The sequence below is a fragment of the Myxocyprinus asiaticus genome, chromosome 34 (assembly GCF_019703515.2).
Source record: "Myxocyprinus asiaticus isolate MX2 ecotype Aquarium Trade chromosome 34, UBuf_Myxa_2, whole genome shotgun sequence".
Lineage (NCBI taxonomy): Eukaryota > Metazoa > Chordata > Actinopteri > Cypriniformes > Catostomidae > Myxocyprinus > Myxocyprinus asiaticus.
In genome coordinates, this window is record NC_059377.1 from 21,276,810 (window position 1) to 21,290,077 (window position 13,268).

A 13,268-nucleotide genomic window follows, 5' to 3' on the forward strand; every position below is an offset into this window, starting at 1 on the left:
CACAGGACAGACACAGTGAACTCAAATTCAAGAACTGACTATTCACTTGCTGCCACATACAGGTGCATCTCAATAAATTAGAATGTCCTGGAAAAGTTCATTTATTTCAGTAATTCAACTCAAATTGTGAAACTCGTGTATTAAATAAATTCAATGCACACAGACTGAAGTAGTTTAAGTCTTTGGTTCTTTTAATTGTGATGATTCTGGCTCACATTTAACAAAACCCACCAATTCATTATCTCAACAAATTAGAATATGGTGACATGCCAATCAGCTAATTAACTCAAAACACCTGCAAAGGTTTCCTGAGCCTTCAAAATGGTCTCTCAGTTTGATTCACTAGGCTACAAAATCATGGGGAAGACTGCTGATCTGACAGTTGTCCAGAAGACAATCATTGACACCCTTCACAAGGAGGGTAAGCCACAAACATTCATTGCCAAAGCTGGCTGTTCACAGAGTGCTGTATCCAAGCATGTTAACAGAAAGTTGAGTGGAAGGAAAAAGTGTGGAGGAAAAAGATGCACAACCAACCGAGAGAACCGCAGCCTTATGATTGTCAAGCAAAATCGATTCAAGAATTTGGGTGAACTTCACAAGGATTGGACTGAGGCTGGGGTCAAGGCATCAAGAGCCACCACACACAAACGTGTCAAGGAATTTGGCTACAGTTGTCGTATTCCTCTTGTTAAGCCACTCCTGAACCACAGACAACGTCAGAGGCATCTTACCTGGGCTAAGGAGAAGAAGAACTGGACTGTTGCCCAGTGGTCCAAAGTCCTCTTTTCAGATGAGAGCAAGGTTTGTATTTCATTTGGAAACCAAGGTCCTAGAGTCTGGAGGAAGGGTGGAGAAGCTAATAGCCCAAGTTGCTTGAAGTCCAGTGTTAAGTTTCCACAGTCTGTGATGATTTGGGGTGCAATGTCATCTGCTGGTGTTGGTCCATTGTGTTTTTTGAAAACCAAAGTCACTGCACCTGTTTACCAAGAAATTTTGGAGCACTTCATGCTTCCTTCTGCTGACCAGCTTTTTAAAGATGCTGATTTCATTTTCCAGCAGGATTTGGCACCTGCCCACACTGCCAAAAGCACCAAAAGTTGGTTAAATGACCATGGTGTTGGTGTGCTTGACTGGCCAGCAAACTCACCAGACCTGAACCCCATAGAGAATCTATGGGGTATTGTCAAGAGGAAAATGAGAAACAAGAGACCAAAAAATGCAGATGAGCTGAAGGCCACTGTCAAAGAAACCTGGGCTTCCATACCACCTCAGCAGTGCCACAAACTGATCACCTCCATGCCACGCCAAATTGAGGCAGTAATTAAAGCAAAAGGAGCCCCTACCAAGTATTGAGTACATATACAGTAAATGAACATACTTTCCAGAAGGCCAACAATTCACTAAAAATTTTTTTTTTTTTTTTTTTTTAATTGGTCTTATGATGTATTCTAATTTTGAGATAGTGAATTGGTGGGTTTTTGTTAAATGTGAGCCAAAATCATCACAATTAAAAGAACCAAAGACTTAAACTACTTCAGTCTGTGTGCATTGAATTTATTTAATACACGAGTTTCACAATTTGAGTTGAATTACTGAAATAAATGAACTTTTCTATGACATTCTAATTTATTGAGATGCACCTGTATATCCCACCCCTTGACAGGTGCCATTGTAACGAGATAATAAATGTTATTCACTATACCTGTTAATGGTTTTAATGTTGTGGCTGATCAGTGTATACTGTAATATCCTGTTTCCAAGCACCCCCCTTTTTTGAGCACAAGCCGTAAAGGACATACTCAAAATACAAAGGCTGTATTCCCCACATCATATTGCAGGCATAATTGTGGTCTCTTTTGAAAGGAGACACATAGAAGTTTGTTGTTAAAAAGTAAAAATTAATAAAAGTCATGAAAATAAAATGTTATAAAAGCTCAAATTCATTGTAAAGTGATCAGCTATTTTTTTTTTTACATAGATATTTATATGAAATAATATATGACACTGACCTTGTTGATGCATAGAAACATAATAGAGCAAAGCCACAGTTCTGATAATGTTCTATTTCAAATTTGAGGATGATAACTTTAAAACTCGTAAAATTCTAGAGACTGATGTGCGTGAAACTCCCAGGAGATCAGCAGTTATAGAAATACTCAAACCAGCCTATCTGACACCAGCAATCATGCCATGATCCAAATCACTGAGATCAAATTTTTTCCCCATTCTGATGGTTGATGTGAACATTAACTGAAGCTCCTGACCCGTTTCTGCATGATTTTAGGCAGTGCACTGCTGCCACATGGATGATTGTTGGTGCCAGATGGGCTGGTTTGAGTATTTCTATAATGGCTGATCTCCTGGGATTTTCACGCACAACAGTCTCTAGAATTTACTCCGAATGGTGCCAAAAACAAAAAACATCCAGCGAGTGGCAGTTCTGTGGACAGAAATTCCTTGTTGATGAGAGAGGTCAACAGAGAATTGCCAGACTAGTTCAAACTGACAAAGTCTACGGTAGCTCAGAATGCTATTCTGAGACGCCGGTTGGCGCTGTTTTGGTGGCACGAGGGAGACCTACACAATATTAGGCAGGTGGTTTTAATGTTGTGGCAGATTGGTGTCAATCAGTGAATGTCTTCTGAAGCGAATCGATAGGTTTATGTAAGAAACAAGTTGATAATTAAAACGTTTTTAAATTTAAATCGATGCTTCCATCCAGGGCTCTGAAATGACAAACTCTCGTGTGACGTTCGTTCTTCCGTTGTAAATAAGCACCGCTTCTGAATTCTCACGTGAACTCGCCGACATGCTTACGTCACACTTTGCGTCAGCTTCTGGCAGGAAGTGCCTTTTAAAAGTTAATGACATTTTAATTATCAATGTATTTTTTACACAAACGGATCGACTTGCTTAAGAAGGCATTCACTGATCGACTGGAGTCGTGTGGATTACTATGACTTTTGGACCATCAAAGTGCTGGCACCCATGTACTTCTATTATAAGGACCAGACAGAGCTCTGTCTTCTAAAAATCTTAATTTGTGTTCTGCTGAAGAAAGACAGTCATGCACATCTGGGATGGCATCAGGGTAAGTGAATAATGAGATAATTTTCTCTTCCTTTAAACCCTCCCTTATTACGCCACCCTCATGCCAACGTCACACACCCCGCCTATTTCACGAGCAAGAGGGAAGCTCAAGCTGAGATATTATGTTATCTAGAATATTGAGTTTATATCGTATGTAATCATTAGCTAGCTAGTAAGATAAGTTAGCACTGACAACTCATCGACTGTAACTGCCATGGTGTCCCGAGTTGTCTCTCCACTGACAGTGGAACGATGTCCCAGCACATCGTCGATGATCTCGAACCATGATCTTTGGGCACCGCTTTGTCCATTGTGCGTTTTAACAGATTTGTACTGTGCCTGCATTTTTTTTTTTTTTTTTTTCGAACCTGTACCGTCGTGTGCTGGATACACAACCTGCAAGTTCAGTGACCTTGGTGCTGAAGCCTCTGAACTGACTCAGCGAAACTGCGCCTTTTCTCTTGTTTGGCCCAAGGGTAATCAGTGGGCCAAAGGCCATTGGCCCAGAGGAAGACCTGAGGTGGCACGATGAAGCCCCAGACGTGACAGTGGAAATGCAACTGGCCCTGGCACACACTAGCATGCCCTCATAGTGGAAAACGTGGCGATGTTGTAATGATTCAAGTCTCTCTCTTCTGAACCTTCTCCGGGTCATAAACATCTGATTGGCATTGTGTTATGAATTCATTATAGTGTCGACAATCTGGGCCTGAGTGTGGGCAGGAAGGGTAATTTCATCTGCTAACAGAAGCCAGGGTTTAATCTCTGCTTAGTCAATCTGGAAATCCAATCAACCTTGATTTTTCACCCAATAAATCTGTGATGAGAAGCACATGTCAGACAAATGCTGGAGAGTGTTTCTCTTTTCCTCCCTGCAGATTTCCTTTGTCCTTCATCCTTAAAGTCTAATAGCATCTTCAAAATAGCATTTGGCATTGAACGGGCTAATGGGGATCAGGATGTCAGGTGCAGGTAGTGTCTCTTTTCAGCTTACTTGTGCCATGACACAAATACAAAAGAACACAATGCTTCAAGCAAGGACTTCTGAGGCAAAGCCAGGTGAATGTAAAGCAGATTTTGCTGAATTGTGCTGTCTTTAATTGTCCCATGATTTGACAACGAATGTTATTGTTTATTCATCTATCCATGGAAGACATAATAATAATAATAATAATAATAATAATAATAGCAGTAAAGGGCTTCACAGGACATAGCCGAGTGAGCTGACATAATAATCAAACATGCTTTCCTAATATTAACGACACACAACACAGTTGCAGATCTAGGCTGCATTACACAAGGCCATTATTTTGATACAAATCCATTTTTTACTTTTACTTTAGACATAGCGGTCTGTGTTTATACTAAAACCTCACCAAGACAGGCATTTTGATTAAATATTTAAGTGAATTTGACCATTTAGGCACGAATCTGCATTAGTGCGAGCACTCTCGGAGCACACACGCAAATAAAACATGCACACACATAAGCTGCCTGTCAGCAGATTCCCTTTCGAGGCTGTCAGACTTAGCGCACGGCAACAGAACCGAGGAAATGAAAGATGTTGTCTCATCACAAATTTTTGTGAAAGTGAAAGATATTTCAGAACGGGGCAGTCTTCCTAGGGTATTGTAAGAGGTGCACGCCCAACACTTTGACAACCACTGTATTGATCCAATTGAATTGTGTATCTGAAAGAAACAAGCTGCCAGAAGAATGAATTGTGGAGATGGAGCCCTCGCTCACTCTAGACTTCCTCTCCAGTGATAAATAATGACGAAAAAACATGCGTTATGTGGTGATCAATTATCCAAGTCACCAGATGCAAGGAGAAAGATTTTAATCAAGACACATTTTTTTACTAAGCTTTCCAATCATTTTAGTGACAGCCATATGTTGATTGATGACAAAAAGCTAAAATTAATTAGAGCAACTGAGATGGGACCAGCCAAAGAGCGAGTGCCATCACACCTGAGCATTTCAAGGAAGTCAGCAAGTGTTAGACAGGGGTCATGACTTTAGGATCAGAACAAAACCTACATTACATTTATGCATTTTGGCATTTTTTTTTATTTATTTTTTTTATCCAAAGTGACTTAAAGTACATTCAAGCTATTCATTTCATCGGTATGTGCATTCCCTGGGAACCATACCCATGACCTTGGCATTGCTAGCACCATTCTCTACCAATTGAGCTTTAGAAAAACAATACTGTTCTTTGATTTTAGAACTTGCCAATACTATACGGACCTGTATTTTTAGTAAAGTTTTCATTTTCAAGTACAATGTTGTGGGACTGATGATCTGAGGGTGGCATGCATAATATTTTCTGATAACACTTTAACTACCATAGCAGTTCAAGGAATAGTTCACCAAAAAATGAAAATTGTCTCATCATGTACATAATTTACCCTCATGCCATCCCAAACTCATTAGACTTTCTTTCTTCTGTGGAACACAAATTAAGGTATTTTGAAGAATGAATGAGGTGTTTTTGTCTATAAAATATAAGTCAATGAGGTCCAAAAGTTTCAAGCTCCAAAAAGGACATAAAGGCAGCTTAGAAGTAATCCTCGAGTTGATTAATCCATGTCTTCGAAGCGATACGAAAGCTTTTGGTGAGAAAAGACCAAAAATTAAGTAATGAATCACTATAAATACTGACAGACCAAAATGTAAGTTTTTATTACCTATAAATCTTGACATCCAGTCCAATTGGAATTGGAAATTATAACAATGTATTGGCTTAAAGATCCCCAACAAACCAATTCCCTACAATTAATCAAATTTCCCAGCACTACTTGTGAGAGATGACTTTCTAGGAAAGTTAACTCAGTAAACTTGCTTGTGTGTGCCTCTGTGTGCACTCAACGTACTCTGTGTACCTGCAAAGTTACCTGCTCGCACAACAGCAGCTCTAAGCTGGTTTGGATATTGACATTAAAATGAAGCCATAGATGTTGGTTGTATCTTGAAATATCTCCAATCTGCTGACATTTTGTTCTGCTTCTAGTAATTCTTTGTGTGAAAACATAATGCAATGAATGTTGTATGTTCAGTGCATGACATCAGTTTATGGAATCAGAGCATTTTAATGGTGATGTTTGTACAATATGTATTTTTTCAATATAATTATTTAATGTATCCCCACCTAATATCCAGAGACAGTAAGTAAGCCATTTGTAGGTTGATTTACACTGTAACAATAAGCATGGTTACATGCACACCAATATGCTGATTACTCCCAAAAATCAACTTATTTAAAAAATCTGACAAAGCAAGAAAACCATGTTGTCATGAGATTTGAAATAATCATGTTATTCTCTGCTTTTGACGTCAAACCGTAAAGAGACATGTGCTCAACACATATACACACTGGATAAACTGCTGAGAACACTGGTAAAGGTGTTTATATGCCACACGAAATTGGTGTAATGGGCAAAAATCTACCCATGTCAACCGGTTTATTCTTACACTGTTTATGACCTTATAAAAGAAACCTGTTTATTGCATTTACATGACCACATGAATTGTCGGCTTATTAAGCATAACCAGTGTAAGAACGTGCATGTAAACGTGCTCACTGTGGTGCTATTGAAACTTTCCTCTGTTTATCTGAGCGGCCCATCCAGCCCAAAACAGCAAAATTGCTCAACCAATAGCATAAGTTTGGGACATGACATCAGTTTTACAACAAGTACAAGGTGGGGAGAGATTTTATTTTTTTATTTTTTATTTTTTTGCAATCTGTTTGAAAACAGACTATTTGTGCAATTTTGTTTACAGAAATTACACACTTCAACTTTAATGAGTAAAATACAAGCACATTATCAGACCTGATATCAAAACCAGTTTTGGCACTGGCACATACCTAGAATACATCTACTGTTGTTCTGATGCTGCAAAGTCAGCTGAAAATAAATTATGCAGAGTAATCCTGCACAATTTTGCAATACAGTAAAAGCACTTGTGTTTAGATTTAAGTGTCAAGTAATTGGGGCCCTTGTCCAGCCATAATCATCCCTATCTTAATCAGTTTCCTCTCATACTCTTAACAACTTGATGGTTCTGGCATCCCCATCCTGATTACATCTCTCATCTTTTGTTAAGTAACTCAGTTTAATATCTCAGAGAGAGCGGGTGTAGTGTTCGTGTGGTGGTGCACCAACCTATTAAGGTTAATGAAGGGATCAAAGCCTTGTCATTGAGTCACTGGTGTGTGTGGGTTGACCTACAATGACAGTGCAGCAATGACAGTCACTTGTCAAACAGGCACGAAATGTAAAACTAGAGCTAATATTAAAGTATCAGGATCTCTACAGAATTCCTGTGAGCTTGAGGCAAAATAAACTGAACTCCTGTGGAGCTGTAGGTGGAAGATAAATGTTCCAACCCCATAGGTGAACATCACCTCACAACCTCATTTTAATTATGCAGGGCCCCTGCTTTGTGTGGTGCAAGCAGCCCTCCCAAATGTTCATGTGCTTATGGAAGACAACATATTTTTCAAACTTTGGGGAGATTCCCTCCTTTCATAAATGTTTTCCAGAGCTTCACACTAGTCACAGCTGCATATCTTTGTATAATGATCTGACACTACGAACTTTATCCTGTCTTCCCATCATAAACTGGCCTAGTTTTAACACCAAAGCCAAGCCTCCTGATAATGAGTGGGAGCCTCTTCACTTACTGATGTTTCTTTGCTCCATTACACATTTAGAATTCACATGCACACACACATACATATTCCTATATCTATCTTTATAGCCTTCTGACAATTCCTCTCAGTTTTTTACTAATCAGACAGATCTAATGCCAGTGAACTTACAGGCAATGCACACAATGGATAGACATGGGGCTCAATAGCACCTTAGAGCCCTGCTGAGATGATGGGAGGTAGGCATCAAAGAGCAGGAGGCCTGGCTGTGCTTTTTTCTCTTTCTGGCTTCTCGTGGTGAGAAAATGCTCCCTTCACTGGGAGTGAAGCAGATGAGGGTGGGTCCAGCAGGGTCTGATCTGTATGAGCTGGCAGGAATGAAAAGTGCCACATCTCCAAAGAGACCATGTGGCATACTTAATGAGAGTCTAGCAAGGGGACATACTGTATGAGCTCCTCTATATTTAAAATTACATCGTGTGGCGGATTTACAATCTCTCTTTTCAAAGATTACTTATCCTGGAAATCTCAAAGTTAAGATGTTTGATGAAAGTATATGGATTCATGTCAAATTGGTTACATCCATCTTTACATTTGTAGCGCCCTATTCCCTATAATTAAGCGGTATGGGCCCTGGGCTCTTAAAAGTTTGGATCTCGCCAAAATAAAGTTCTAGTATGAATTTCTCTGTGTGTGTTTTTCAATAAACGCTTATTTTGGTGTGCTTCTAACTGTTTTCAAATTTCTCTAAACTCAAATTATAAACACAACAATATTTAGTAGAATTCCATATTTAGTTGTTCCACATATATATATATATATATATATATATATATATATATATATGAGCAAAAATAAAATAAAAAATACAATCAATAAAATTAATAAATTATTTGCAAGAGCTCAAATGTGTGTTCTCTCCTTTAAATTATAAAATTTGAACACTGTCCTTGAAACACTTTTTTTCAAGGCACAAAAACAGTCCTCAGATACAATAAACAATTCAAGTTTGAAAAGATCACATGTCAAATAGATTAAATCAGACTTCAGTTAGAATGTAAATCTGACACAAACCCTTCAACAGGCAGAAAAAAATATCACATATAGACATGCAAGTTCACTCAAACAAGAAGAAAACCCTTGCTAACCTATTAGTAGTGCACTCTGATATGGATATGAGGCGCCTTTTGATTAAACTCACTTATTGCCGTTCACATAAATATCACAGGTAACAGAAAACATGAACAACACCCCCTTTTTGTAAAGAAAATAAAACCATTGCAGTCCTAAATCACTTCTTGGGTGCATTGAGGCATTAACAACTGCCACTTCACTCAGTGAGCTCAATAAACAAAATGTCCACCTCTTTGTAGAAAGTTCAGGCCTCTCCTCCACACATCACTCGCGGGTTACGAGAGCACTCTGTCCGGTCGGCAATGACGTCGGGTAGGAAGTTAATCCAGTGGTGCCAGAGGAAACAGCTCTGGGTCATATCTTGGTTGTCCTCACGTCTCTTCTGCCTCACGTGGCAGATCATTAATATAACACCTTAAGGCTCAATGCACTGATGTTTATCACAACAATGAACTCAACAGTCTCTCTATTCACTCTGATTTTTCCCTCAGATCTGTCTCGTGTTAAAACATCTGAGACTGCAAAGTCATAGGAGCTCTGAGTGGAAATTTCTATCAACACGCACTTCAATGACACTCTACCAATTCTCTGTTCGAAAACTTAAAAGAATGGCTCAACTTTTCACTCTAATTCATAGTTTTCACATGAAGTCACATCCTTACAGGAACACCCACCTGGAGGACAAAACACGGCTTTCTCCCACTGACCGGCAGTTATTTTTACCAGGTTTGTTTAGCCAAAATGCTGGATAGTTGTTGTTCAGTCGGATGTACTAACCAATGAGGAGACAAGCCTGGATTGTGCTTCTACTGAATACCATCCGAGAAAGAAAACCCAGAGAAGAAGAGATTGTGGATTTGTGCTATTAGACGTGCCTCCGTCCCTGGGGAGGGCAAAGAATGGCAACCATCAAAGTACACATGTCTTTGTAGCGAATATTTCATCAAAGTTAAGCTTAAGTAAACACTGAGTATTTTTTTAATTGTTGTATTTTTAGTCATTATATCTTTACATAATCATTCAGACTTGCTTCATTTTCGTGGAGCGATGCAACCAACTTCAGTAGCCTTGATGACTTACACTAGCGGAACTGTTTCCTGAGTCAGGAAATGGTTACGTTAACAGTTAGCTAGTTAAGGGGAAGGTTCATTTTCAGTCTGAAGAGTTAACAGCAGTTGCTGGAAGGGAGAGAGGGTTTTACCAGTCTGCAGGAATATCACAAATGTTACTAACATTACTTCTAACTTGCTGGCATATGTTGGACATAAACCCCCTTGTATCATTATAGGTGCCAAATCTGATGGCCCATTGTCGCCTGACTGAGTTCCATCCATCTTCTCGCACACATTAGCCACCAAGAAGAGAAAAAGGGAGGTGGAGAAAAAGAAGCAAGATGCAGTGGATGTCCTCCTAGAATTGTCATCAGTACCAGATGCTGAGCCTGCACCACCTGCTGAGGATGAACAACAGTGTGACAACAAACCATGCAAGGAAAAGATTGCAAGATTACAAAAGGAATGTAATGACCTCAGGGAAGAAAATCATAAGCTGAAGGACATTATTAAATCAGGAACATTTGATGAACAGGCTTTTGAAAAAGATGATGAAAAGGTGAAGGCAATGACTGTAATCCCAATATATCCCAAGTTACAAGTAGTTTTAACATTTGTGATATCATTTCTGCAGACTGGTACAAACCTCTCTCCTTTCCAACAACTGTTGTTAACACTTATGAGGCTGAAAACGAACCTTCCCCTTTCACTGCTTGGTTGTATCTTTAAGATCTCAATTCCAACTGCCAGCAGACCATTTAGAAGCACCATTGAAGTTTTGAATGCAAGGCTTGTTCCAGCACTTGTGTTTTGGCCAAATCGAGAAGAACTTCAGCTGTCAATGCCTATGATATTTAGACTGGTCTTTCGTAATTGTGCCTTTATTATTGACTGCTTTGAGATTTTCATTGAAAAGCCTAGAGACCTAAGAGCAAGAGCACAGACATACTCAAAATACAAACATCACCATACCATTAAATATCTAATTGGCATAACACCACAAGGAACAGTTTATTTTGTATCAAAAGGATGGGGTGGCAGAACATCAGACAAACACTTGACTGAAAGAAGTGGATTTTTAGATCAGCTCAGCCCAGGTGATGTGATACTAGCTGATAGAGGGTTTGATGTGGCAGATTCAGTTGGTTTGTACAATGCTGAGCTTAAGATCCCAGCTTTTACAAAAGGAAAAAGCAAATGGGTACAGTGGAACTGGAGTCCACACGAGGACTTGCATTGGTTAGGATCCATGTTGAGAGAGTTGTCGGTGAGGCAAGGAATCGGTATACCATACTTCAAAGTACAATTGGAATTCAAATGTGTGAAGCTGAGCATCCTAAAGTTCTTACACCTCTAAAGTAGTCAATGTGTGCTGTGCACTGACAAACGTGGCTCCTTCAATTGTTCGTTTGGGTTAAACATAAGAAAAAAGTGTGTTATTGCACTATTTCCATCAATGAAATAATGACAATGACAATGATGAATTCATACTTTTAACCATAAATAACTATATACATCTTTATAACAATGTGCATCTATATACAAAAACTATATACAGGGTTGGGAGGGTTACTTTTGAAATGTATTCCACTACAGATTACAGAATACATGCTGTAAAATGTAATTTGTAATGTATTCCATTAGATTACTCAAGGTCAGTAATGTATTCTAATACTTTGGATTACTTCTTCAGCACTGGTAGATGTTTTCACTTGTTTTGACTATAAAAACTCTGCCAGTACATTAAGACAAAATACACATGTTAAAAATTGTTGTGCTCAAAAGTTTGCATACCCTTGGAGAATTGGTAATATATGTACCATTTTTAAAGAAAACATGAGTGAGCAGGCAAAACACATTTCTTTTATTTCTTGTGGGATTCATATTCAACAGTAGGTTATAACAGAATGGCACAATCATAAAACAAACATGGCAACAAAGAAAAAAATGAAATGACCCCTGTTCAAAAGTCTGCATACCCTTAGTTCTTAATATTGTGTATTGCCCCCTTTAGCATCAATGACAGCATGCAGTCTTTAGTAATAATTCTTGCAGGTGGTATAGCTGCCCATTCGTCTTGGCAAAATGCCTCCAGGTCATGCAAATTCTTTGGTCGTCTTGCATGAACTGCACGTTTGAGATCTCCACAGAGTGGCTCGATGATATTAAAGTCAGGAGACTGTGATGGCCACTCCAGAACCTTCACCTTTTTCTGCTGTAACCACTGGAGGGTCAACTTGGCCTTGTGCTTAGGGTCATTGTCATGCTGGAAATTCCAAGAGCGTCCCATGTGCAGCTTTCTTGTAGAAGAATGCAAATTGTCTGCCAGTATTTTCTGATAACAAATGCTGCATTCATCTTGCCATCAATTTTCACAAGATTCCCCGTGCCTTTAGAGCTCACACACCCCCAAAACATCAGTGAGCCACCACCATGCTTCACAGTGGGGATAGTATTGGGGATGGTATTCTTTTCAAGCCTTGTTGACCCCTCTCCAAACATAGCACTTATGGTTGTGACCATAAAGCTCTATTTTGGTCTTGTCACTCCAAATTACAGTGTGCCAGAAGCTGTGAGGCGTGTCAAGGTGTTTTTTGTTTTTTGCTTTTGTTTTTGTTTTTGTGGCATTGGCGCAGTAAAGGCTTCTTTCTGGCAACTCAACCAAGCAGCTCATTTTTGTTCAAGTATCGTTGTATTGTGCTCCTTGAAACAACCACACCGTCTTTTTCCAGAGCAACCTCTATTTCTCCTGAGGTTACCTGTGGGATTTTCTTTGTATCCCGAACAATTCTTCTGGCAGTTGTGGCTGAAATCTTTCTTGGTCTACCTGACCTTGGCATGGTATCAAGAGATCCCCGAATTATCCACTTCTTAATAAGTGATTGAACAGTACTGACTGGCATTTTCAAGGCTTTGGATATCTTTTTATATCCTTTTCTATCTTTATAAAGTTCCATTACCTTGTTACACAGGTCTTTTGACAGTTCTTTTCTGCTCCCCATGGCTCAGTATCTAGCCTACTCAGTGCATCCACGTGAGAGCTAACAAACTCATTGACTATTTATACACAGACACTAATTGCAATTTAAAAAGCCACAGGTGTGGGAAATTAACCTTTAATTGCCATTTAAACCTGTATGTGTCACCTTGTGTGTCTGTAACAAGGCCAAACATTCAAGGGTATGTAAACTTTTGATCAGGGCCATTTAGGTGATTTCTGTTATCATTATGATTTAAAAAGAAGCCAAACAACTATGTGATAATAAATGGCTTCATATGATCACTATCCTTAAATAAAAGACAGTTTTTTTGCATGATCAGTCATATTTTCA